The 27,589-nt window shown below is 49.1% G+C and overlaps 1 pseudogene; it reads left to right on the top strand.

Annotated features, from left to right (window-relative positions):
* Positions 1-26,532, top strand: part of LOC121585813 — a 99,974-nt pseudogene extending 73,442 nt beyond the window's left edge.
* Positions 26,533-27,589: the final 1,057 nt, after the last annotated feature.

Here is a 27,589-nt window from a genome sequence, read left to right as displayed (position 1 = left end):
ACCAAGTATTGAAGTTTACTTTGATTTTTTGTGGTGTCTTTCCAATAGGTGATATATTTTTCTTTTTTCTTTGTGATGATTTGGTTGGGCCAGATTTTCTGAGTGCTGTCCTGAGGCTCTATGAGGTTGGTTTTCGTTAGTGAACTGAGCCTCAGAACCAGCTGGCTGAGGGGACTCTTCTCTTGTTTCATCTCTTGACATAGTAGAGCTGTGTGATGGAATGTTTTGGGGTCACTTGTTTTTAGATGGTTGTAAAATTTGATGGCTCTTTTTTCTATTCGAATAAGGAGGGGGTATTGGCCCAATTCTGCTCTACATGCGTTATTTGGAGTTTTTCTTTGCACTTGCAATACAGTCTTGCAAAACTCTGCATGCAGTATTTCGATTGGATGTTTGTCCCATTTGGTAAATTCAGTATTAGAGAGCGGACCCCATACTTCGCTGCCATATAGAGCAATTGGTTCTATAACTGATTGGAAAATTTTGAGCCAGATTCTAATTGGAATTTCGATTTTAATATTCCTTTTAATGGCATAGAATGCTCTTCTTGCTTTGTCTCTCAGCTCATTCACAGCCATGTGAAAGCTACCTGTGTTGCTGATATTTAGTCCTAGATACGTGTCATTTTTGGTGTGTTCTAATAGAACTGTGTCCAAATAGAATTTATATTTGTCATCCTGATTTCCGGACCTTTTTTGGAATATCATTATATTCGTTTTTTTTAGATTAACGGTCAGGGCCCAGGTCTGACAGAATCTGTGCAGATGATCTAGATGCTGCTGTAACCCCTCCTTAGTGGGAGACAGTAGCACCAGGTCATCTGCGTACAGCAGACACTTGATTTCAGTGTTGTGTAGGGTGAGACCAGGTGCTGCCGATTCTTCTAATGTTTTTGCCAATTCGTTAATGTAGATGTTAAATAGTGTTGGACTTATTGGGCAGCCCTGTTTCACTCCACGTCCCTGAGAGATGAAGTCTGTTTGCTTGTTGCCGATTTTAATCGCACATTTGTTTTTGGTGTACATTGATTTAATAACATCATATGTTTTCCCTCCAATACCACTTTCTATTAGTTTGTAAAAAAAATACCTTTGTGCCAAATTGAATCAAATGCTTTCTTGAAGTCTACAAAACACGAGTAGATTTTGCCTTTGTTTTGATTTACTTGTTTGTCAATTAGAGTCTGGAGGGTGTAAATGTGGTCTGTTGTACGATAATTTTTTACAAATCCAATCTGGCTTCTGCTTAGGACGTTGTGTTCATCAAGGAAATTATGTAGTCTGCTGTTTATGATACTGCAGAGAATTTTGTTGTTAACGTTGCTGTTAACGCAAATTCCTCTGTAATTATTTGGGTCAAATTTGTCTCCATTTTTATAAATTGGTGTGATCAATCCTTGGTTCCAAATATCGGGGAAAATACCTGCAGTTACGATAATGTTGAAGAGTTTGAGTATAGCCAATTTGAATTTGTGGTCTGTATATTTGATCATTTCATTTAAAATACCATCAGCACCACAGGCCTTTTTGGGTTGGAGAGTGCAAAGTTTTTCCAATAATTCTTGTTCTGTAATTGGGGTATCCACAGGATTCTGATAGTCTTTGACTGCTGATTCAAGGATTTGTAATTTTTCTTGTATATTTGTTGTTCTGGGCTCTTTGTTATATTGCTGTAGAGGTTTGCAAAGTGATTTCTCCACATATCCCCATTTTGGATAGCCAATTCCTCATTATGAGGTTTGTTTAATTTATTCCAATTCTCCCAGAAGTGGTTTGATTCTATGGATTCCTCAATCACATCCAGCTGATTTCTAATGTGCTGTTCCTTTTTTGTTCTTAGGGTGTGTTTGTATTGCTTCAGTGTTTCCCCATATTGAAGACGTATATTTTTGTTGTCTGGGTCTCTGTGTTTATGATTAGACATATTTCTCAATGACTTTCTTAGATTTTTGCAATCATTATCAAACCATTTTTCATGATCTATTATTTTTGGTTTGCTCTTATGTTTCTTTAGATTAGCCAAGGAGGCTAATTTGTCAAATATAAAGTTTATGTTCCAAACGGCCAAATTTATACCTTCATTGGTGTAGGAGAATGTTAATGCTAAAAAGTTGTCCAGGGAGAGATTGTATTTTTTGGATACTAATTGCTTTTTGGTAGATTTCTGTACTGTTTGCACTCCATCTACAGGTCTGTTTAGTACCATGTAATTCATTGGGCCGTGATGCTTCAAGGTTGGGTTCTGCTCTTCTCAGATACACTGTGATTTTACTGTGGTCAGAGAGAGGTGTTAGTGGGCTGACTGTGAAGGCTCTGAGAGACTCTGGGTTAAGGTCTGTGATGAAGTAGTCTACAGTACTGCTGCCAAGGGATGAGCTGTAGGTGTACCTACCAAAAGAGTCCCCTCTTAACCTACCATTGACTATGTACAGACCCAGTGTTCGACAGAGCTTCAGGAGAGGGAGCCTCTCTCTCTCTCTCTCTCTCTCTCTCTCTCTTCCTGTCACCTGAGCCTAAGCTGACATATGAATGAGCCGTGTGTGTGAATAGTTAGCGTGTGTGTGTGTGTGTGTGTGTATTGGGGGGTTTAGACCCCTTATGGACCATCTGCTGAGACAGCTGGGAGTATGTTACAGGACAAGGACTGAGGGTTGGAGATTGAGGGTTTGGTCAGCCCCTGATCTGAAAGATTGGGTCTTCCTACTCCGCTCTTTTCTAAACTTAACTTGTGTTTTAGGTCGTGAAAGGCATCATCCTATCCTGAAATAGCCTGTTCTTCCTCCTCCTCCCCCTACTCTACCCTTCTCCCTCAGTGGCTGTCCTTGATAAACTTGTGTCCTTGTTGAGAGAGGCGAGCCATGGCCCTCCCTGCAAAGGAAATGGGGGCAGCACTTTACCTCTCTATTTTTGGTCCAACATGCCCTTCTCTCTCTCTCTCTCTCTCTCTCTCTCTACCCAGTTATCTCTCTCTCTGTCTCTCTCTCTCTCTCTACCCATTTCTCTCTCTCTCTCTCTGTCTCTCTCCTGGCCATGCGTGACTGTCCTTCAGTGTTAACCCAAAGCCTTGATCCTTAAAATCACATATCAAGTACAAAAGCTGTGAACAACTTCTCCCACACTCCTCCTCTCCTCCTCTCCTCCATGGATTAACAGGAGGAGAAAAGTAAGTCCTAATTTGTCAGTCATTTCTAAAATCTAAAAGGGAGTCAAAGCCAATTTGATTAGTGCCAATTCTGAAAGGAGATTCCAAAGTTGTATATAGTCAATAGACTTATCAATCGAACTTATATACCCTTGGTGGAATAGTTTCAACTAAAGATATATGTTTTTAAAACATTCAGCTTGCAAGGCATGTGAGATAGAGAGAGAGCCAGAGAGTGAGTGAACAAGCTCTGCCATCTTTCCATGAGGATGTTTTCACATCAAACAGTTCAGCTAAATTCCACACAGACATTCTGGCTCCTAGGAAGCTACTATGGCCAAGTTCATTCCTGGTAGTCTAGTATCATGGCCCAGTTCCTTCCTGGTAGTCTAGTATCCTGGCCCAGTTCATTCCTGGTAGTCTAGTATCATGGCCCAGTTCCTTCCTGGTAGTCTAGTGTCATGGCCCAGTTCCTTCCTGGTAGTCTAGTGTCATGGCCCAGTTCATTCCTGGTAGTCTAGTATCATGGCCCAGTTCCTTCCTGGTAGTCTAGTGTCATGGCCCAGTTCCTTCCTGGTAGTCTAGTATCATGGCCCAGTTCATTCCTGGTAGTCTAGTATCCTGGCCCAGTACCTTCCTGGTAGTCTAGTATCCTGGCCCAATTCCTTCCTGGTAGTCTAGTGTCATGGCCCAGTTCATTCTTGGTAGTCTAGTATCATGGCCCAGTTCCTTCCTGGTAGTCTAGTGTCATGGCCCAGTTCCTTCCTGGTAGTCTAGTATCATGGCCCAGTTCCTTCCTGGTAGTCTAGTATCCTAGCCCAGTTCCTTCCTGGTAGTCTAGTATCCTGGCCCAATTCCTTCCTGGTAGTCTAGTGTCATGGCCCAGTTCATTCTTGGTAGTCTAGTATCATGGCCCAGTTCCTTCCTGGTAGTCTAGTGTCATGGCCCAGTTCCTTCCTGGTAGTCTAGTATCATGGCCCAATTCCTTCCTGGTAGTCTAGTGTCATGGCCCAGTTCCTTCCTGGTAGTCTAGTATCCTGGCCCAATTCCTTCCTGGTAGTCTAGTGTCATGGCCCAGTTCATTCTTGGTAGTCTAGTATCATGGCCCAGTTCCTTCCTGGTAGTCTAGTGTCATGGCCCAGTTCCTTCCTGGTAGTCTAGTATCATGGCCCAATTCCTTCCTGGTAGACTAGTGTCATGGCCCAGTTAATTCCTGGTAGTCTAGTCTGACAACAGAGGCCTCTAAACTCACACAGTAAGCTACTGACCCTGAGGCTGAGAGCAGCGCAGCATCAAAACACCCCTTTGTGGACGCCAAGCCAACGACAGCCATGTCACATGTCACAGATGGATTTCAGAGAACCTTTGGTGTCCCTACTCACACTAGCTTATATGATTATTATGAGCTGACTTGTTTTGGATGTATCTATAAACTGAGTTGCTTTGATGGAAAACTACTATGATAGATTTGTTTAAATGATGGACTGTGCTTAATTTGATCTCCAGTGGTGGAAGTGGTTACATTTGTGCTGAAAGACTTCCAATATAATGACGGTGGAGGCTAACATCAAAAAAAAAAAAAAAAGGTATTTTTTTGAGGATGTGTGTGTAATTGATGTGTGTTCTGGTATTGTTAATTGTTTCCTGTCGTTCCTCTGTCCCAGCTTCAGGCAGAGATACTGATAACTATAATCGGAGACACTGCATTTACTCACCTCCGATGACATGAGGCTACATTCAGCAGGAACCAGTGTCACAGTATCAAAAGCCTGTTGCCTAACGCCCCTCTGGGGTGTTACGTCGTTTATCGCCCCCCCCAACCCTGTAGATAATCAATCTGACTGGTGCGGTGCGACATTCTCTATATTCCCTCTCTCTGATTGACTTGAGTGGTGAGGTAAGCTGCTTTTGCTCTTATCTCTGAGGTGTGTGGGTGTGTGTGTGTGTGTGTGTGTGTGTGTGTGTGTGTGTGTGTGTGTGTGTGTGTGTGTGTGTGTGTGTGTGTGTGTGTGTGTGTGTTTGTGTGTCCAGGACTCCGTTAATCGGATCCAAGGAAATTATTGAAGCTAATGCTATTACTCACCGCGGTATGACGCACATATTTATGGTTACCCTACCATGCAACAGAACACCTAATAGGTATACACATTTAAATCCATGCTCGCACAACATGGGGGTGTTTCTGCTGTTTTGACCTACGTCAGTCCTTCTTTTTCCTCCTCAGAACACATCTTCCAATATACCCGGTAGCAGCACAGCTAATAGGTAGTACACATTAGAAGGGTCGACTATATGAGCGTTGTTTAAAGGGACATTTTTAGAAATGTTCTACTTCATATTCACCCTCTCCGGCACCACCCCAACATCAACATGCTGTATGTGAAAATGACGCATTTCTATATTTTGTAGTAAAAAAAAAGACAGAGAAAGATAAACGTTTCCAATGACATCATCAACCAATTAGTAGACAATTAGTAGGCAATTAGTAGGAAATGCCTTCTCATAATTGGTTAAAATAATAATATATCATTTAACAGACGCTCTTATCCAGAGCGGCTTACAGTCATGTGTGCATACATTTTTACGTATGGGTGGTCCAGGGGATTGAACCCACTACCCTGGCGTTACAAGCGCCGTGCTCTACCAATTGAGCTACAGAGGACCACACAATTGAGCTACAAAATCACACGATGCACACCGATGATGTCATTGGAAACACTTATATTCCTATTTTTTACTACCAAACATAGAAACGCACAATTTTCATATATGTTTATGTTGGGGTGGTGCTGGAGATTATTAATATGAAGTTGAAATGTTTTGAAATCTTTGTTCATTTATATTAATTTGAGTCCATGATCATAAAACATGGTGTTTTTGTCATATTAATACATATTAGACTATATAACAAAATACATTTACATTTTGCATTTTTACATTTTAGTCATTTAGCAGACGCTCTTATCCAGAGCGACTTACATTTAGGGCATCCGTCTTAAGATAGCTAGGTGGGACAACCACATATCACAGGCATAGGAAGTACATTTTCCCTCAGTAAAGTGGCTATCAGCAGAGTCAGAGCTAGTAAGGGGGGAGGGGGGGAGTAAAGGACGAGTGTTAGGGGGGAGGGGGGAGTAAAGGACGAGTGTTAGGGGGAGGGGGGGAATAAAGGATGAGTGTTAGGGGGGGGGGGGGGAATAAAGGACGAGTGTTAGGGGGGAGGGGGGAATAAAGGATGAGTGTTAGGGGGAGGGGGGAATAAAGGATGAGTGTTAGGGGGAAGGGGGGGAGTAAAGGACGAGTGTTAGGGGGGAGGGGGGGGAGTAAAGGACGAGTGTTGGGGGGGGTAAAGGACGAGTGTTAGGGGGGGGGGGGAGTAAAGGACGAGTGTTAGTTCACGAAAGGCATTATTTTCTTCTTCATATTCCTTCAATTCATTTTGAGTCCACGATCACTCAACATTTGCTGTAACCTACGTGAGTCATTGTTTTTCTCTCAGAATGCAACCTGGTGTGTGTCAAGATGCAGGGGCCAGTTGGTTGAGATGGGTCTCTGTTGGTGGTGATGGTGATGACGCGTATGCTACATCAGGATGCAGTTTGGCCAGGCTGGTCCTCCATGCCAAAACAAGCCACATGCCCATCCCCTACCCAGCCCAATTCAATTGAGTCCATGTTCGCACAACATGTGGTGTTTTGCAGTGCATGCATACATATTAGTACACTAGAGTATATGGAGGTAGGTTAAGGGGCCAGCTGGTTGAGATGGGCCTCTGTTGGTGGTGATGATATTGATGTTGATCACAATGCTACATCAGCGGGCGGTTGGTTGGTGGGCTGTCTGGCCAATGGCCATCCATGTCTTAACAAGCCCCCTGTCCCATCCTCTGCCCAGTCTAGCACCCATAGAACCAAATAGCGTCCTCTTCCTGCCAACCCCACCCCACCCCACACTGCCCTCTCTGTAGAGGCCACAGATGCTGCCGTTGCCCCAGCGATGGTTGCCAGGCAGCTGAGGAGGATGTTCTCATTTAGATTTCAGGCGGAATCATGGGCTTTGGGGCTTGTGGTGGGGAGCTTTGGGGCATGCACTGCAGCCTCAATTAGCTTAACTAGCTTCTCCCGGTTTGATGCAGTCAAGACAGGTACTATGTAATCATATTGGATGATAAATAACCTAGCTATGGCAGCTATTAGTCACGAGTCGGCTTGGTTGGTTTGGTATTTGATAAGGTTGCTGTCTCTCATATCTCCCTCCCTGCTCCCCATGTCACTCGCTCACAGTATGGCCCCTCCCCCGCCTGCTAGAGCGGCACCTCTCTCCCTCCTCTCACACGGCATCCGCTCCGGTTAATACATTAGCTTACAAAAATGATTTTTCTGCTGATTCCGTCAATTCGATCGGATCAGACTGGGTCTAATTGTACTCGGGTCCTGGTGGGAAAGCCCCAGGTCCATTTCGGTATGGGTCCATCTTTTTGGACCCATGAAGACCTCTAGCGTGAATGAGTTGTTTTACCACTGTGGTGTGAATGAGTTGTTTTACCACTGTGGTGTGAATGAGTTGTTTTACCACTGTGGTGTGAATGAGTTGTTTTACCACTGTGGTACTGTGGTGTGAATGAGTTGCTGTGCTACTCTGTACTGAGGTATTAAATGTCATTGGCTACACACTGCGTCTGTTTCTCACCCTGTGAAAGTGAATCTCTGAAGATCAAGAAGTAGAGAGTGTAGTTCCATGAGATAAAGACACATTATAAAGATATGATGAACTGAGGAGCAGTCTGGGTCTTTAGTGGTCCGGTAAACTACCATCATGATGAACTGAGGAGCAGTCTGGGTCTTTAGTGGTCCGGTAAACTACCATCATGATGAACTGAGGAGCAGTCTGGGTCTTTAGTGGTCCGGTAAACTACCATCATGATGAACTGAGGAGCAGTCTGGGTCTTTAGTGGTCCGGTAAACTACCATCATTCATCTGTCAAACGCTCAGGAGATTCCTGTCCAAAAACTGTCCATCCATGATCTCTTCATACACCTTGAAATTACTCTTTATTTCCTACGTGACAGTTGGCTAGGTAGAGGACCTGTCTCTCATGGTGTGACAGTTGGCTAGGTAGAGGGTCTGACCTGTCTCTCATGGTGTGACAGTTGGCTAGGTAGAGAGTCTGACCTGTCTCTCATGGTGTGACAGTTGGCTAGGTAGAGAGTCTGACCTGTCTCTCATGGTGTGACAGTTGGCTAGGTAGAGAGTCTGACCTGTCTCTCATGGTGTGACAGTTGGCTAGGTAGAGAGTCTGACCTGTCTCTCATGGTGTGACAGTTGGCTAGGTAGAGGGTCTGACCTGTCTCTCATGGTGTGACAGTTGGCTAGGTAGAGGGTCTGACCTGTCTCTCATGGTGTGACAGTTGGCTAGGTAGAGGGTCTGACCTGTCTCTCATGGTGTGACAGTTGGCTAGGTAGAGGACCTGTCTCTCATGGTGTGACAGTTGGCTAGGTAGAGGGTCTGACCTGTCTCTCATGGTGTGACAGTTGGCTAGGTAGAGGGTCTGACCTGTCTCTCATGGTGTGACAGTTGGCTAGGTAGAGGGTCTGACCTGTCTCTCAGGGTGTGACAGTTGGCTAGGTAGAGAGTCTGACCTGTCTCTCATGGTGTGACAGTTGGCTAGGTAGAGGGTCTGACCTGTCTCTCATGGTGTGACAGTTGGCTAGGTAGAGGGTCTGACCTGTCTCTCATGGTGTGACAGTTGGCTAGGTAGAGGACCTGTCTCTCATGGTGTGACAGTTGGCTAGGTAGAGGGTCTGACCTGTCTCTCATGGTGTGACAGTTGGCTAGGTAGAGGGTCTGACCTGTCTCTCATGGTGTGACAGTTGGCTAGGTAGAGGGTCTGACCTGTCTCTCATGGTGTGACAGTTGGCTAGGTAGAGGGTCTGACCTGTCTCTCATGGTGTGACAGTTGGCTAGGTAGAGGGTCTGACCTGTCTCTCATGGTGTGACAGTTGGCTAGGTAGAGGGTCTGACCTGTCTCTCATGGTGTGACAGTTGGCTAGGTAGAGGGTCTGACCTGTCTCTCATGGTGTGACAGTTGGCTAGGTAGAGGGTCTGACCTGTCTCTCATGGTGTGATAGTTGGCTAGGTAGAGGGTCTGACCTGTCTCTCATGGTGTGACAGTTGGCTAGGTAGAGGGTCTGACCTGTCTCTCATGGTGTGACAGTTGGCTAGGTAGAGGGTCTGACCTGTCTCTCATGGTGTGACAGTTGGCTAGGTAGAGGGTCTGACCTGTCTCTCATGGTGTGACAGTTGGCTAGGTAGAGGGTCTGTCCTGTCTCTCATGGTGTGACAGTTGGCTAGGTAGAGGGTCTGACCTGTCTCTCATGGTGTGACAGATGGCTAGGTAGAGGGTCTGACCTGTCACTCATGGTGTGACAGTTGGCTAGGTAGAGGGTCTGACCTGTCTCTCATGGTGTGACAGTTGGCTAGGTAGAGGGTCTGTCCTGTCTCTCATGGTGTGACAGTTGGCTAGGTAGAGGGTCTGACCTGTCTCTCATGGTGTGACAGATGGCTAGGTAGAGGGTCTGACCTGTCTCTCATGGTGTGACAGTTGGTTAGGTAGAGGGTCTGACCTGTCTCTCATGGTGCGACAGTTGGCTAGGTAGAGGGTCTGACCTGTCTCTCATGGTGTGACAGTTGGCTAGGTAGAGGGTCTGTCCTGTCTCTCATGGTGTGACAGTTGGCTAGGTAGAGGGTCTGACCTGTCTCTCATGGTGTGACAGTTGGCTAGGTAGAGGGTCTGACCTGTCTCTCATGGTGTGACAGTTGGCTAGGTAGAGAGTCTGACCTGTCACTCATGGTGTGATAGTTGGCTAGGTAGAGGGTCTGACCTGTCTCTCATGGTGTGACAGTTGGCTAGGTAGGGAGAGCGGTATGAGGGAGAGTGAACGGAGGGAGAGAGGGATGAGGGGAGAAAGAGTGTGGAGGGAGTGAGAGGAGAGAGAGTGAATGTCAGTTTAGTGGGATGAGTTTGTTTTCATTTTGATCTTATTCCAACCATTCAACCACAAGGCAACAGACTTGTATATCTGGGGAACACTATTTAACACCCCATGGATACACTATACTATATATAGCCTTGCCTGCCGTGGTTTTCTTCACAGACAGATGCAGTGTTACACCAAGTGCTATGGAGGTGCTGCTAAGTAGCTTTCTTCGCAGTTCGTCACAGAGAAGGCACTGGCTGGAGTGCTTACAGAGAAATGACTCTGTTTTAGAGAAGGTGGCTGTAGGACAGGCAACGTGGTCACTCAGTAAGGCCCTCAGACAGCCTGGCAGTGAGCTGAGTCTACAGGACCCGGTAGTCTACAGTCATCAGGCTGTTCTGGGGCCTGTTGTTATTATTAGGAGTAGCAGTTGCAGCCCAGATCCCATCAAATTATTCATAGAGCGTCTCAGAGTAGGGATTGTTGATCTGGGATCAGTTTTGCCGTAATGAATACGATTATAATAATAATAATATGGCATTTAGCAGACGCTTTCATCCAAAGCGACTTACAGTCATGTGTGCATACATTTTTAAGTATGGCTGGTCCCGGGGATCGAACCCACTACCCTGGCACCTGCTCCCCATTATTACCCACACCTGCTCCCCATTATTACCCACACCCACTCCCCATTATTACCCACACCTGCTCCCCATTATTACCCACACCTGCTCCCCATTATTACCCACACCTACTCCCCATTATTACCCACACCTGCTCCCCATTATTACCCACACCTGCTCCCCATTATTACCCACACCTGCTCCCCATTATTACCCACACCTTCTCCCCATTATTACCCACACCTGCTCCCCATTATTACCCACACCTGCTCCCCATTATTACCCACACCTACTCCCCATTATTACCCACACCTGCTCCCCATTATTACCCACACCTGCTCCCCATTATTACCCACACCTGCTCCCCATTATTACCCACACCTGCTCCCCATTATTACCCACACCTGCTCCCCATTATTACCCACACCTGCTCCCCATTATTACCCACACCTGCTCCCCATTATTACCCACACCTGCTCCCCATTATTACCCACACCTGCTCCCCATTATTACCCACACCTGCTCCCCATTATTACCCACACCTGCTCCCCATTATTACCCACACCTGCTCCCCATTATTACCCACACCTACTCCCCATTATTACCCACACCTGCTCCCCATTATTACCCACACCTGCTCCCCATTATTACCCATACCTGCTCCCCATTATTACCCACACCTTCTCCCCATTATTACCCACACCTACTCCCCATTATTACCCACACCTGCTCCCCATTATTACCCACACCTACTCCCCATTATTACCCACACCTGCTCCCCATTATTACCCACACTTGCTCCCCATTATTACCCACACCCACTCCCCATTATTACCCACACCCGCTCCCCATTATTACCCACACCTACTCCCCATTATTACCCACACCTGCTCCCCATTATTACCCATACCTGCTCCCCATTATTACCCACACCTGCTCCCCATTATTACCCACACCTGCTCCCCATTATTACCCACACCTGCTCCCCATTAATACCCACACCTGCTCCCCATTATTACCCACACCTGCTCCCCATTATTACCCACACCTGCTCCCCATTATTACCCACACCTGCTCCCCATTATTACCCACACCTGCTCCCCATTATTACCCACACCTGCTCCCCATTATTACCCACACCTGCTCCCCATTATTACCCACACCTGCTCCCCATTATTACCCACACCTACTCCCCATTATTACCCTCACCTTCTCCCCATTATTACCCACACCTGCTCCCCATTATTACCCACACCTACTCCCCATTATTACCCACACCTACTCCCCATTATTACCCACACCTGCTCCCCATTATTACCCACACCTGCTCCCCATTATTACCCACACCTACTCCCCATTATTACCCACATCTGCTTCCCATTATTACCCACACCTGCTCCCCATTATTACCCACACCTGCTCCCCATTATTACCCACACCCGCTCCCCATTATTACCCACACCCGCTCCCCATTATTACCCACACCTACTCCCCATTATTACCCACACCTGCTCCCCATTATTACCCACACCTGCTCCCCATTATTACCCACACCTGCTCCCCATTATTACCCACACCTGCTCCCCATTATTACCCACACCTGCTCCCCATTATTACCCACACCTGCTCCCCATTATTACCCACACCTGCTCCCCATTATTACCCACACCTGCTCCCCATTATTACCCACACCTGCTCCCCATTATTACCCACACCTACTCCCCATTATTACCCACACCTGCTCCCCATTATTACCCACACCTGCTCCCCATTATTACCCACACCTGCTCTCCATTATTACCCACACCTGCTCCCCATTATTACCCACACCTGCTCCCCATTATTACCCACACCTGCTCCCCATTATTACCCACATCTGCTCCCCATTATTACCCACACCTGCTCCCCATTATTACCCACACCTGCTCCCCATTAATACCCACACCTGCTCCCCATTATTACCCACACCTGCTCCCCATTATTACCCACACCTGCTCCCCATTATTACCCACACCTGCTCCCCATTATTAACCACACCTGCTCCCCATTATTACCCACACCTACTCCCCATTATTACCCACACCTGCTCCCCAATATTACCCACACCTGGACTTCATCATTACCTTCCCTTTATTTAGCCCTCAGTAGCCTCATTCATCAGGCAGTATTGGTTTGTTTTCATGTTCAGTACACTCCCCCTGTTTTGTTCATTTGCCTTGCGTTATTGTTATTAAACTCTCCTTCTGCACCTGATCCTGACTCCCTGCGTATACGTGACACCTGCAGAAAGCTTTTCCATACCCTTCTGTAATTGGGTTACCTTCTCAGGTTATCATTAAAGTTGTATTGGTTCATTTTATAGTTTTAGACGTTGTGATTTCCACATATGTTCTGTCTGTCAGCGAAGTGATGTAATATCTTAGAAATTGTTGAAGAAAGGCTTGGTTTGGGCTAACTATAATAATAATATCATAGATAAGACAACTTGTGTAGACACACACACACACACACACAACACTAATTCTAACCCTAACCCTAACATTAATTCTAACCTTAAACCTAACACTAATTCTAACCCTAACCCTGACACTAATTCTAACCTTAACCCTAACATTAATTCTAACCTTAAACCTAACACTAATTCTAACCCTAACACTAATTCTAACCCTAACCCTAACACTAATTCTAACCCTAACCCTAACACTAATTCTAACCCTAACCCTAACACTAATTCTAACCCTAACCCTAACACTAATTCTAACCCTAACCCTAACACTTATTCTAACCCTAACCCTAACATTAATTCTAACCCTAACCCTAACACTAATTCTAACCCTAACCCTAACACTAATTCTAACCCTAGCCTTAACACTAATTCTAGCCTTAACACTAATTCTAACCTAAACACTAATTCTAACCTTAACACTAATTCTAATCTTAACCCTAACACCAATTCTAACCCTAACACCAATTCTAACCCTAACACTAATTTAACCCAAACCCTAACCTTAACCTTAACCCTAACCCTAAACCCTCTAGAAATAGCCTTTTTCCTTGTGGCGACTAACATAATGTCCCCCGTTTGTCAAATGTTTGTTTACTAGTAAGTATAGTTAAACACAAACAAACACACACACACACACACACACACACACAGTCACACACACAGTCACAAATACACACACAGTCACACACACAGACACACAGTCATACACACACACAGTCACACACACACACACCCTTGCAGCAGCATCACTAACACAGTAATATTATATGGCAGGAACCAGAGCAGGCGCACACCCAGCCACAGCCCAGCACTAAATGGCCTCATAATTCTCCATAATGGAGGCACTGGCGGCATATGTTCACATCGGATTATCACACTCCAACAGCATAGAGGATATTACAGGGGAAAGGGAGGTGGCGAAGGAAGGGGCGGAGAAGGAGGCGGTCCTCAGGCACCTCCAGGCCTGCGTCCAAAATAACACCCTATTCCCTATAGAGTGCACTACTTTTGACTAGAGCCCTATGGGCCCTGATCAAAGGTGCTGCAATAGAAAGGGAATAGGGGTGCCATTTGGGACGCAGCCCAGGAGTTTCTGCTGCGCCCCAGTTCTGTCGGCGGTCGATTCCACAAGGATGAATAATTGGGCTGCAGCATCATGAGGTCCTCTTGGCAGATGGCGGAGCCGAGAACGTCACCCTATTTATGAACCAGACCAAACCCCCTTAAGACCAGCGAGAGAAACCAGGTTGTAAACACCAGGGTTGCATCCCAAGTGACACCCTATTCCCTATAAAGTGCACTACTTCTGACCCTATGGGCCCTGCTCAAAAGAAGAGTGCAATATAGGGCAGAGATGTTCACAAGTCTTTGAGGTAGAGTCCAAGTCAAGTCTCAAGTCTTTTAGGGCCAAGTCTAAGTCAAGTCTCAAGTCTTTTAGGGCCAAGTCTAAGTCAAGTCTCAAGTCTTTTAGGGCCAAGTCTAAGTCAAGTCTCAAGTCTTTTAGGGCCAAGTCTAAGTCTAGTCTCAAGTCTTTTAGGGCCAAGTCTAAGTCAAGTCTCAAGTCTTTTAGGGCCAAGTCTAAGTCAAGTCTCAAGTCTTTTAGGGCCAAGTCTAAGTCAAGTCACAAGTCCCTTTTGGTAATGGCTTTTTGCTTGCTGTGGGTTAGTTCTATAAACCTCATAAATTATTTGAAGAGACTCCCTTCATTAGTCCATACTTGTATGAAAGAAAGCACATCAGGCACTATTTAAATCAAAATACATTTCCTTTAATAATGTAGACAGTTTACATGAATAAAAGTAACTGTACCGGATATGAATAAAAGCAAACATAACATTTTAAAGTGCGTGGTATTTTGTGGCAGACATTGTCTATATTTCACTTCATTCTGTCACACAAACAAAACATCTGTAGGGGAGGGAAGATAAATGACAAGTATAAATGTAAACTAAAATGACTGATAACTGTTCAATAACGGCACTACTAAAGTGTTCTATATACCTAATGACCTGGACACTTAACAACAGAAACACCATTTCCTGTTACAAGTAGCAAATTACGTCCTGTGCCCTAAGACAGAGAACAAGTTCTGTTGCAGACAGGTTACATTTCAGAAAGATCAAGTTTGTCAGCGTTCTTGCGCTGAGCCTGGCACGATGAGGGCGCATGATGAGGCCTCCATGACTAAACACTCTCCCCACTGGGGCACTGGTGGCAGCTACAGCCAACACTGTCATTGCTACCTGCTTGAGCCTTGGAAAGTCTTTTGCATGGATTCTCCAAAAATCCAAGCAATCAACTTCATTTTCATCAGAAGATACTTGAACGTAGCGAATAATCTCTGCTCTGACAGATGACTTTATGTCTCCTTTCTTCTAGCCAGAGAACAGTCTGGAGGTTTTGGCAGGTGGTTGTTCTTCTTCTTCTCCACTACTGCTCTCCGTAACGGTGACTTTCTGCGCCTCAGTGAAAAAAATTATGTATATAATCAAAGAATATAACAGGATACATTATACATGAAAACAAATTATTATTATTTGAATGCAAGTGGCATAGAAAACGTTGCATGTTGCAATGCATTGTACCTACCAATCAGACTCTCCTTCCATTCAGCTTTATCTTCATGTGGGATGAGGACATCATGATCAAGCCAGAACGGTCAGAAAGTTGGGTCCAGCAGTGCAGCCATTATGTATACATTGTCACCAAATGGACGTTTTGTTGCCTGTTCATCCGAGTGCTCCATTCTGACATTCACAAACACCCCCGTGGAATCGGCGTTTGAGTGACTGCTGCAGTGCTTTTACTAGACCGACTAGGTGACGACTTGTGCTCAGTATACTTTGCAGATGATAGTTGAGTGACAGTACACAAGAAATGGCAGCACTGAGAGTCACCACTTTCTCCCCCCTGAGTAAGGTCGGTGGCCTGGACAAAAGGGTCCAAAATGTCCACCAGCTCCAATAGCTGGCTCCATTCCCTTGGTGATAAGCAGAGCTCCTTGTGTCCTTGGGCCTCAGGTAGAGTATTGAGGCTTTGTTGATTCAGATTGGTGACTGCTTTAACAAGGCAGAGGATGGAATTCCATCTGGTAGACACAGCAGCAGGGATACTACGATTGGCTCCGAACTCAGCTTCAAATGCTTCTTTCAGACCACAGGTAGTATGTAGTCAGCTGCAAAGTTTAGTTACCTTAGCCATCACACTGTTTATGATTTTTGTTTCCTTTAGTCCATCTCTAATCACCAGTTGTAGTGAATGGGCAAAGCACTGTAAGCGCTGTTGCCTGCAGTTGGTTTGGATAGCTTCAACATCAGCATTGTACTCTTCACCAAATGATTCCCATAGGCTGGGGTTATCCACATGATCATCATCATGATCATTGCTTGCTTTGGGGAAACAAACTGTGAAGGCCTTTTTCATATTTGCAGTGTTATCACATATGATATAATCTAATATATGTTTTATGCCAAAATTATCACATACTACTTCAAATGTATCACTGGTTCTTTCCCCAGTGTGTGACCCTGTGAATTTATCACAGCTCAACAGAACTGACTCCAGTCTGGGAGTTTTTTTTCTCTTCCATGGCCATGTAATGGGCCGTTACTCCCATGAAGAGTGCAATATAGGCAATATGATCCCTGGTCAAAAGAAGAGTGCAATATTACATTTATGTCGTTTAGCAGACACTCATATCCAGAGCGACATACAGTTAGTGAATGCATACGTTTTTTGTTTTGTTTGTTTTTTCATACTGGCCCCCCGTGGGAAACGAACCCACATCCCTGCCGGCCAAACCCTCCCCTACCTTGGACCAATTGTGCGCCGCCCATGGGTCTCCCGGTTGCAGCCGGCTGCGACAGAGCCTGGACTCAAACCAGGATCTCTAGTGGCACAGCTAGCACTGCAATGCAGTGCCTTAGACCACTGCACCACTCGGGAGTCATGTTCTCTATAGTTATATACTTGAAAATGTATCAATTCGGCACATTTGGGCAGACTTGATACAACATAGTCCAGTATTGCAATGCTTCACTGGATCAATCTGAAACTTTGCACACACACTGCTGCCATCTAGTGGCCAAAATCTAAATTGCACCTAAACTGCAATAGTATATATTGTGGCCTTTCTCTTGATGTGAAAACGCATGTTTTTTTGCTTGTATTATCTTTTACCAGATCTACTGTGTTATATTCTCATGAAGGTCAGTTATATGACATGAAGGTCAGTCAATGCGGAACATTTCAATAACTTTTAAAGTTTCTTCAAGTGCAGTCGCAAAAACCATTAAGCGCTATAATGAAACTGCCACTCATGAGGACCACCACAGGAAAGGAAGACCCAGAGTTACCTCTGCTGCAGAGGATAAGTTCATTAGAGTTAACTACACCTCAGATTGCGGCCCAAATAAATGCCAGACAAATGCTTGACAGAGTTCAAGTAACAGACACATCTCAACATCAACTGTTCAGAGGAGACTGCTGTGATGAGGTGGTGTTGGAGCAGTCAGGTGCAGGAGGGTAAATCACAGAATAACAGGCTTTAATCCGCAAAATACAGGTTTACGCAGAAATGCGTCAAACACACTCCAGGGCATAAAACAGGCGCACTGGAAAATACAAGGCACACGGTAAAATACTCCCGTCGATACACAATACACGCGCTCCACCGAGCTTCACTAACCTCCACAAACACCCACACAGACAAGGAAGCAGAGGGAACACTTACGCAATGACTAATGAGGGAATAAGGACCAGGTGTGTGTGATTGAAGACAAGACAAATGGAGTGATGATAAATGGATCGGCAGTAGCTAGTAAGCCGGTGACGCCGAACGGTGAAGCCTGCCAGAACAAGGAGGGGAGGCAGCCTCGGTGGAAGTCGTGACAACTGCGTAAATCAGGCCTTCAAGGTATTCCCACGCATAATAGAGAGATATACAGTATGTGATCGTATACAAATGTAAGCAAGGTTTGAAATGAATATGTTTTAGTGAAATATTACATCTGTTTGGGGTTCTTGCGGTCAATTTGCAGTTTACAAAGTATTTGCAATTATGTTCCGGCCCCCTGACCATCCGCGCAAAAAGGGTGACATTTCAGACCCAGCCTAGGTCTGTCTCGTTGAAAAATCTGGACCACCTCAATCTATCCCACCACACACAGCCAAACCACCCCCCACCCCCGTATCATAGCCCAGAAATAGATTGATAGCCCTGGACTGCATCTGAAATGGCAGCCTATTCCCTAATTGTAGTTCTGTGGCCCAGCCCTATTAGTCAAATCCCCCTGTCATAGCCCATAGCTTAGTTTGAAGTTCAAACAGAATTCCCCTGGTGTAGGTTTACACTGGGCGGCTTCCTCTTGGCAGGTGGTCAATCAATCTGTCCTGGCTCCTGAGATCAGTATCGCATACGATTAATCAAAACCCAGGGAAACTGGGAGGTTAGTGGGTTTGAGGGCCGCAGGGCCGTCTGGGTGTGGCTCTGGGAGGGTGACTGATGGTGAAGAAAGGGGTGAAAGGGGGAGGATGAGGGTGGAGGAATGGGGAGGAAGAGGGGGAGAAAGCGGGGGTAGAAGATGCTTGCATGACTTTGGGGACTGGGGACTGTGGTCACACCTGTTAGTGGCTCATGATGGATGCCGTGAAGCTTTGTGAAACTAGGGTGCTGGAACTGGAAGGAAGCCGTGAGTTAAGCTTCAGTACAGTTACACAAGCACAATACGCAGGGTCAGATACAGTAACAACACAAGCATAAACACACACACACACAGTCAGACACACACACAAAATAAAGTTACTTTCCTGCAATTTGATAGAGCATCATCATCAATTCATACTGAGACAAATGCTAATACTGCCCTTTTAAACAATTCCCTCGTACCAGGATAACTCACAAAAAGCTCCTTAACCAGCCCAGATATAGAGCAGTTTAATGGTGCACCCATCCAGTCCCATAGACTGATCGATAAAGCCAAATCAAATCAAATCAAATCAAATTGTATTTGCCACATGCGCCGAATACAACAGGTGTAGACCTTACCGTGAAATGCTTACTTACAGCCCTTAACCAACAATGCATTTATTTTTTTATAAAAAAGTAAAATAAAACAACAACGACAAAAAAGTGTTGAGAAAAAAAAGAGCAGAAGTAAAATAAAATAACAGTAGGGAGGCTATATACAGGGGGGGTACCGGTGCAGAGTCAATGTTCGGGGGCACCGGCTAGTTGAGGTAATATGTACATGTGGGTGGAGTTAAAGTGGTCCTGGTCCTGTGTGTTCACTAGAGGTCCAGCCGGGCTGGAGGATCCCTCGGGGCAGAGGTCCAGCCAGGCTGGAGGATCCCTCGGGGCAGAGGTCCAGCCGGGCTGGAGGATCCCTCGGGGCAGAGGTCCAGCCGGGCTGGAGGATCCCTCGGGGCAGAGGTCCAGCCGGGCTGGAGGATCCCTCGGGGCAGAGGTCCAGCCAGGCTGGAGGATCCCCTCGGGGCAGAGGTCCAGCCAGGCTGGAGGATCCCTCGGGGCAGAGGTCCAGCCAGGCTGGAGGATCCCTCGGGGCAGAGGTCCAGCCAGGCTGGAGGATCCCTCGGGGCAGAGGTCCAGCCTGGCTGGAGGATCCCTCGGGGCAGAGGTCCAGCCAGGCTGGAGGATCCCTCGGGGCAGAGGTCCAGCCAGGCTGGAGGATCCCTCGGGGCAGAGGTCCAGCCGGGCTGGAGGATCCCCTCGGGGCAGAGGTCCAGCCAGGCTGGAGGATCCCCTCGGGGCAGAGGTCCAGCCGGGCTGGAGGATCCCTCGGGGCAGAGGTCCAGCCGGGCTGGAGGATCCCTCGGGGCAGAGGTCCAGCCGGGCTGGAGGATCCCTCGGGGCAGAGGTCCAGCCGGGCTGGAGGATCCCTCGGGGCAGAGGTCCAGCCGGGCTGGAGGATCCCTCGGGGCAGAGGTCCAGCCGGGCTGGAGGATCCCTCTGGGCAGAGGTCCAGCCGGGCTGGAGGATACCTCGGGGCAGAGGTCCAGCCGGGCTGGAGGATCCCTCGGGGCAGAGGTCCAGCCGGGCTGGAGGATCCCTCGGGGCAGAGGTCCAGCCAGGCTGGAGGATCCCTCGGGGCAGAGGTCCAGCCAGGCAGGAGGATCCCTCGGGGCAGAGGTCCAGCCAGGCTGGAGGATCCCTCGGGGCAGAGGTCCAGCCAGGCTGGAGGATCCCTCGGGGCAGAGGTCCAGCCAGGCTGGAGGATCCCTCGGGGCAGAGGTCCAGCCAGGCTGGAGGATCCCTCGGGGCAGATGTCCAGCCAGGCTGGAGGATCCCTCGGGGCAGAGGTCCAGCCAGGCTGGAGGATCCCTCGGGGCAGAGGTCCAGCCAGGCTGGAGGATCCCTCGGGGCAGAGGTCCAGCCAGGCTGGAGGATCCCTCGGGTAGGAGGTCCAGCCAGGCTGGAGGATCCCTCGGGGCAGATGTCCAGCCAGGCTGGAGGATCCCTCGGGGCAGAGGTCCAGCCAGGCTGGAGGATCCCTCGGGGCAGAGGTCCAGCCAGGCTGGAGGATCCCCTCGGGGCAGAGGTCCAGCCAGGCTGGAGGATCCCTCGGGGCAGAGGTCCAGCCAGGCTGGAGGATCCCTCGGGGCAGAGGTCCAGCCAGGCTGGAGGATCCCTCTGGGCAGAGGTCCAGCCAGGCTGGAGGATCCCTCGGGGCAGAGGTCCAGCCAGGCTGGAGGATCCCTCGGGGCAGAGGGAGGCTGTGTCCTAAATTACACCCTATTCCTCCAGTACTTTTGACCAGGAAATAGGACGCATGTAGGGAATAGGGTGCCATTTGGGACGCCAACAGAGACTGTGGCTTTCAGAACAGATCATCTTCAGCTGACTGTGCAGCAGCCAAGGCCCCTCTTCCCCCCTCTCATCCCTCTCTTCCCCCCTCTCATCCCTCTCTTCCCCCTCTCATCCCTCTCTTCCCCCTCTCATCCCTCTCTTCCCCCTCTCATCCCTCTCTTCCCCCTCTCATCCCTCTCTTCCCCCCTCTCATTCCTCTCTTCCCCCTCTCATCCCTCTCTTCCCCCCTCTCATCCCTCTCTTCCCCCCTCTCATCCCTCTCTTCCCCCTCTCATCCCTCTCTTAACCCCCTCATCCCTCTCTTAACCCCCTCTCATCCCTCTCTTCCCCTCTCATCCCTCTCTTCCCCCTCTCATCCCTCTCTTCCCCCTCTCATCCCTCTCTTCCCCCTCTCATCCCTCTCTTCCCCCTCTCATCCCTCTCTTCCCCTCTCATCCCTCTCTTCCCCCTCTCACCCCTCTCTTCCCCCTCTCATCCCTCTCTTCCCCCTCTCATCCCTCTCTTCCCCCTCTCATCCCTCTCTTCCCCCTCTCATCCCTCTCTTCCCCCTCTCATCCCTCTCTTCCCCCTCTCATCCCTCTCTTCCCCCCACTCATCCCTCTCTTCCCCCCTCTCATCCCTCTCTTCCCCCTCTCATCCCTCTCTTCCCCCTCTCATCCCTCTCTTCCCCCCTCTCATCCCTCTCTTCCCCCTCTCATCCCTCTCTTCCCCCTCTCATCCCTCTCTTCCCCTCTCATCCCTCTCTTCCCCCCTCTCATCCCTCTCTTCCCCCCTCTCATCCCTCTCTTCCCCCTCTCATCCCTCTCTTCCCCCTCTCATCCCTCTCTTCCCCCTCTCATCCCTCTCTTCCCCCTCTCATCCCTCTCTTCCCCCTCTCACCCCTCTCTTCCCCCTCTCATCCCTCTCTTCCCCCCTCTCATCCCTCTCTTCCCCCTCTCATCCCTCTCTTCCCCCTCTCATCCCTCTCTTCCCCCTCTCATCCCTCTCTTCCCCCTCTCATCCCCTCTCTTCCCCCTCTCATCCCTCTCTTCCCCTCTCATCCCTCTCTTCCCCCTCTCATCCCTCTCTTCCCCCTCTCATCCCTCTCTTCCCCCTCTCATCCCTCTCTTCCCCCTCTCATCCCTCTCTTCCCCCTCTCATCCCTCTCTTCCCCCTCTCATCCCTCTCTTCCCCCCTCTCATCCCTCTCTTCCCCTCTCATCCCTCTCTTCCCCCTCTCATCCCTCTCTTCCCCCTCTCATCCCTCTCTTCCCCTCTCATCCCTCTCTTCCCCCTCTCATCCCTCTCTTCCCCCTCTCATCCCTCTCTTCCCCCCTCTCATCCCTCTCTTCCCCCCTCTCATCCCTCTCTTCCCCTCTCATCCCTCTCTTCCCCCTCTCATCCCTCTCTTCCCCCTCTCATCCCTCTCTTCCCCCTCTCACCCCCTCTCTTCCCCCTCTCATCCCCTCTCTTCCCCCTCTCATCCCTCTCATCCCTCTCTTCCCCCCTCTCATCCCTCTCTTCCCCCCTCTCATCCCTCTCTTCCCCCCTCTCATCCCTCTCTTCCCCCCTCTCATCCCTCTCTTCCCCTCTCACCCCTCTCTTCCCCCCTCTCATCCCTCTCTTCCCCTCTCCTCCCTCTCTTCCCCCCTCTCATCCCTCTCTTCCCCCCTCTCATCCCTCTCTTCCCCCTCTCATCCCTCTCTTCCCCCTCTCATCCCTCTCTTCCCCCCTCTCATCCCTCTCTTCCCCTCTCATCCCTCTCTTCCCCCTCTCATCCCTCTCTTCCCCCCTCTCATCCCTCTCTTCCCCCTCTCATCCCTCTCTTCCCCCTCTCATCCCTCTCTTCCCCCTCTCTCCCTCTCTTCCCCCTCTCATCCCTCTCTTCCCCCTCTCATCCCTCTCTTCCCCCTCTCATCCCTCTCTTCCCCCCTCTCATCCCTCTCTTCCCCCTCTCTCCCTCTCTTCCCCCCTCTCATCCCTCTCTTCCCCCTCTCATCCCTCTCTTCCCCCTCTCATCCCTCTCTTCCCCGCTCTCATCCCTCTCTTCCCCCTCTCATCCCTCTCTTCCCCCTCTCCCCTCTCTTCCCCCTCTCATCCCTCTCTTCCCCCTCTCATCCCTCTCTTCCCCCTCTCATCCCTCTCTTCCCCCCTCTCATCCCTCTCTTCCCCCCTCTCATCCCTCTCTTCCCCCCTCTCATCCCTCTCTTCCCGCTCTCATCCCTCTCTTCCCCCCTCTCATCCCTCTCTTCCCCCTCTCTCCCCTCTCTTCCCCCTCTCATCCCTCTCTTCCCCCCTCTCATCCCTCTCTTCCCCCTCTCATCCCTCTCTTCCCCCTCTCATCCCTCTCTTCCCCCTCTCTCCCCTCTCTTCCCCCCTCTCATCCCTCTCTTCCCCCCTCTCATCCCTCTCTTCCCCCTCTCATCCCTCTCTTCCCCCTCTCATCCCTCTCTTCCCCCTCTCTCCCCTCTCTTCCCCCCTCTCATCCCTCTCTTCCCCCTCTCATCCCTCTCTTCCCCCCTCTCATCCCTCTCTTCCCGCTCTCATCCCTCTCTTCCCCCTCTCATCCCTCTCTTCCCCCTCTCTCCCTCTCTTCCCCCTCTCATCCCTCTCTTCCCCCTCTCATCCCTCTCTTCCCCCTCTCATCCCTCTCTTCCCCCTCTCATCCCTCTCTTCCCGCTCTCATCCCTCTCTTCCCCCTCTCATCCCTCTCTTCCCCCTCTCATCCCTCTCTTCCCCCCTCTCATCCCTCTCTTCCCCCCTCTCATCCCTCTCTTCCCCCTCTCATCCCTCTCTTCCCCCTCTCACCCCTCTCTTCCCCCTCTCATCCCTCTCTTCCCCCTCTCATCCCTCTCTTCCCCCTCTCATCCCTCTCTTCCCCCTCTCATCCCTCTCTTCCCCCTCTCATCCCTCTCTTCCCCCTCTCATCCCTCTCTTCCCCCTCTCATCCCTCTCTTCCCCCCTCTCATCCCTCTCTTCCCCCTCTCATCCCTCTCTTCCCCCTCTCTCCCCTCTCTTCCCCCCTCTCATCCCTCTCTTCCCCCTCTCTCCCTCTCTTCCCCCCTCTCATCCCTCTCTTCCCCCTCTCATCCCTCTCTTCCCCCTCTCATCCCTCTCTTCCCCCTCTCATCCCTCTCTTCCCCCTCTCATCTCTCTCTTCCCCCCTCTCTCCCCTCTCTCCCCTCTCTTCCCCCTCTCACCCCTCTCTTCCCCCTCTCATCCCTCTCTTCCCCCTCTCATCCCTCTCTTCCCCCTCTCTCCCCTCTCTTCCCCTCTCACCCCTCTCTTCCCCCTCTCATCCCTCTCTTAACCCTCTCACCCCTCTCTTCCCCCCTCTCATCCCTCTCTTCCCCCTCTCATCCCTCTCTTCCCCCTCTCATCCCTCTCTTCCCCCTCTCATCCCTCTCTTCCCCCTCTCATCCCTCTCTTCCCCCTCTCATTCCTCTCTTCCCCCCTCTCATCCCTCTCTTCCCCCCTCTCATCCCTCTCTTCCCCCTCTCATCCCTCTCTTCCCCCTCTCATCCCTCTCTTCCCCCTCTCTCCCCTCTCTTCCCCCCTCTCATCCCTCTCTTCCCCCTCTCTCCCCTCTCTTCCCCCTCTCATCCCTCTCTTCCCCCTCTCATCCCTCTCATCCCTCTCTCATCCCTCTCTTCCCCCTCTCATCCCTCTCTTCCCCCTCTCATCCCTCTCTCATCCCTCTCTTCCCCCTCTCATCCCTCTCTTCCCCCTCTCATCCCTCTCTCATCCCTCTCTTCCCCCTCTCATCCCTCTCTTCCCCCCTCTCATCCCTCTCTTCCCCCCTCTCATCCCTCTCTTAACCCCCCTCTCATCCCTCTCTTCCCCCTCTCATCCCTCTCGTCCCCCTCTCTCCCCCTCTCTTCCCCCCTCTCATCCCTCTCTTCCCCCCTCTCCTCCCTCTCTTCCCCCCTCTCATCCCTCTCTTCCCCCTCTCATCCCTCTCTCCCCCTCTCTTCCCCCTCTCATCCCTCTCTTCCCCCTCTCATCCCTCTCGTCCCCCTCTCTCCCCCTCTCTTCCCCCCTCTCATCCCTCTCTTCCCCCTCTCATCCCTCTCTTCCCCCTCTCATCCCTCTCTTCCCCCTTTTCATCCCTCTCTTCCCCTCTCATCCCTCTCGTCCCCCCTCTCTCCCCCTCTCTTCCCCCCTCTCATCCCTCTCTTCCCCCCTCTCATCCCTCTCGTCCCCTCTCTCCCCCTCTCTTCCCCCTCTCATCCCTCTCTTCCCCCTCTCATCCCTCTCGTCCCCCCTCTCTCCCCCTCTCTTCCCCTTCTGTTCCCCCTCTCTCCCCCTCTCTCTCCCCTTCCGTTCCCCTTCTATTCCCCTTCTCATCCGTCTCTCTCCCCTCTCCTCCCCTTCTGTCCCGTGTAGCTCAGTTGGTAGAACATGGCGCTTGCAACGCCAGGGTTGTGGGTTTGTTTCCCACGGGGGACCAGTATGAAAAAATGTATGCACTCACTAACTGTAAGTCGCTCTGGATAAGAGTGTCTGCTAAATGACTAAAATGTAAATGTATTCCCCCTCTTTTCCCGCTCTGTTCCCCCTCTATTCCCCCTCTCTTCCCCTTCTGTTCCCCCTGTCGTCCCTCTCTTCCCCTGACAGCTGTCAACCCAGGGATAGGGTGTGTGACAGAGGAAGGAAGCCTTGAGTTAAGCTTCAGTACAGTACACAAGCACTGTATACAGGGTTGGATACAGTAACAACACAAGCATAAACACACTTACACAAACACACACACACTTTTCTGCAATATGATGAAGTGGTATCATCAATTCATACTGAGATAAATGCAAATAATGCACTTACCACCTCGGGGGTTTGTGGTATATGGCCAATATACCACGGCTATGGGATGTGTCCAGGCACTCTGCGTTGCGTCGTGCGTAAGAAACAGCCCTTAGCCGTGGTATATTGGCCATATACCACACCCCCTCGTGCCTTATTGCTTAAGTAGATAAGGGGTATAATAACCTTGTATTACAAATGGAAAGACTATCTGTGCTCTGTTGACTGTCCTTTACTGACATTCTGGCACACTAATCACAACATGTAATTAGGAGACGGTAAGTGGTGATATATGACCTTGTTACAAATAGTAATGCTGTTTGCAATATGCCGACTTTGCTTTTATAGACATGTTGCCATACACTTATTGATGTTGCCTTATATCTAAATAAGGGACTGTGCTGTACTCCTACATGAAGCGTTTGTCATTGAATTATCAGCGCGTTAACAGGGATGTGTGTGTTTCAGCGTACGGAACACCCCCACTCCCAGTGAAGGTTTGCTGCTCGGCCGTCCAGCTGCACATGCGGGGCAAGCCCAAGAGCGTAACTGTGGAGACCAAGGCCGGCCAGACCAACGCAGACTTCGGGAAGAGCCGCGGCGGTTTGACCCTCCTGATCCCATCCAACTGAGACAGTCACCACTAGCTACCCTATAGGCAAATACAAATCTGGACCTGGAAGCCAGTTCCACTGCTGATTTACATTCTTCCTCTCTAATATAAGACTGATTTAGACCTGGGACACCAGGTGGTGCAATTCATTATCAGGTAGAACAGAAAAAGCAGCAGTACTCCGGACCTCCAGGCTCAGATTTGAATAGACCTGATTTACCCACTGGAGCGTACCAAAGGGCTATTGTACAGGGGGACTGGATCCTCAACCCATTTCTCCACCCATGCAATACACATCCTCTTCAAAGATGGTCACCCCTCTAATGTCTGTGGTTCAGACCAGAGATGTTGGTATCGTCTGCTGTTATCTCGGGTTCTTGGAGCTTCATCTGATTGGATGAATACCGAAGTGCTTTTTATGGCGTCAAGAGGCTCAGGAACTTTCGTTGGCAGTTGGATGCGTTATTGTATTATACGGTATATGATGCTTACAGCTATAAAATGTTAATTAAAAAAATATAGATATATTTTTGCACTTTTCCGAGGATTAAACAAAGATATTTAGCCGAGAGACTGAAATGCAACCAAGAGTAGCAATATTTCATATAGATTTTTCAGACTAACTTATATTAGCTAGTGTGTTTTTATAGATGCTGTGTTTTTATACAGAGATGACAGCTATTTTACTGCCTTTGACAAATGGGGAATACCCTATGGTACATTATCTCACCACACTGCCTTGAAAAGACAGGCCACGATATTCATATCACGACAATGAAAAGGCGAAGAAGAAGTAACTTATTAAAATATATTTTATCTCAGTATGGTGGCAGTTTTTATTCTAAGACCTAATCTGGGTCAGCGACTCCAGCCCTATATACTGTATACTATATACTCCAGCCCTATATACTGTAATGTAACGGAGTCTTCTCTCTTACTTCCTATTTATCGCTCTCTTTTTTTCCCTTCTCTCTCTCTCTCTCTGTCTCTCTCTCTCTCTCTCTCTCTCTCTCTCTCTCTCTCTCTCTCTCTCTCTCTCTCTCTCTCTCTGTCTCTCTCTCTCTCTCTCTCTCTCTGTCTCTCTCTCTCTCTCTCTGTCTCTCTCTCTCTCTCTCTCTCTCTCTC

The sequence above is a fragment of the Coregonus clupeaformis genome, chromosome 17, assembly GCF_020615455.1.
Source record: "Coregonus clupeaformis isolate EN_2021a chromosome 17, ASM2061545v1, whole genome shotgun sequence".
Taxonomy (NCBI): domain Eukaryota; kingdom Metazoa; phylum Chordata; class Actinopteri; order Salmoniformes; family Salmonidae; genus Coregonus; species Coregonus clupeaformis.
The sequence above is the reverse complement of the archived record's forward strand: the minus strand, read 5'-3'. Positions and strand labels throughout refer to the sequence as shown.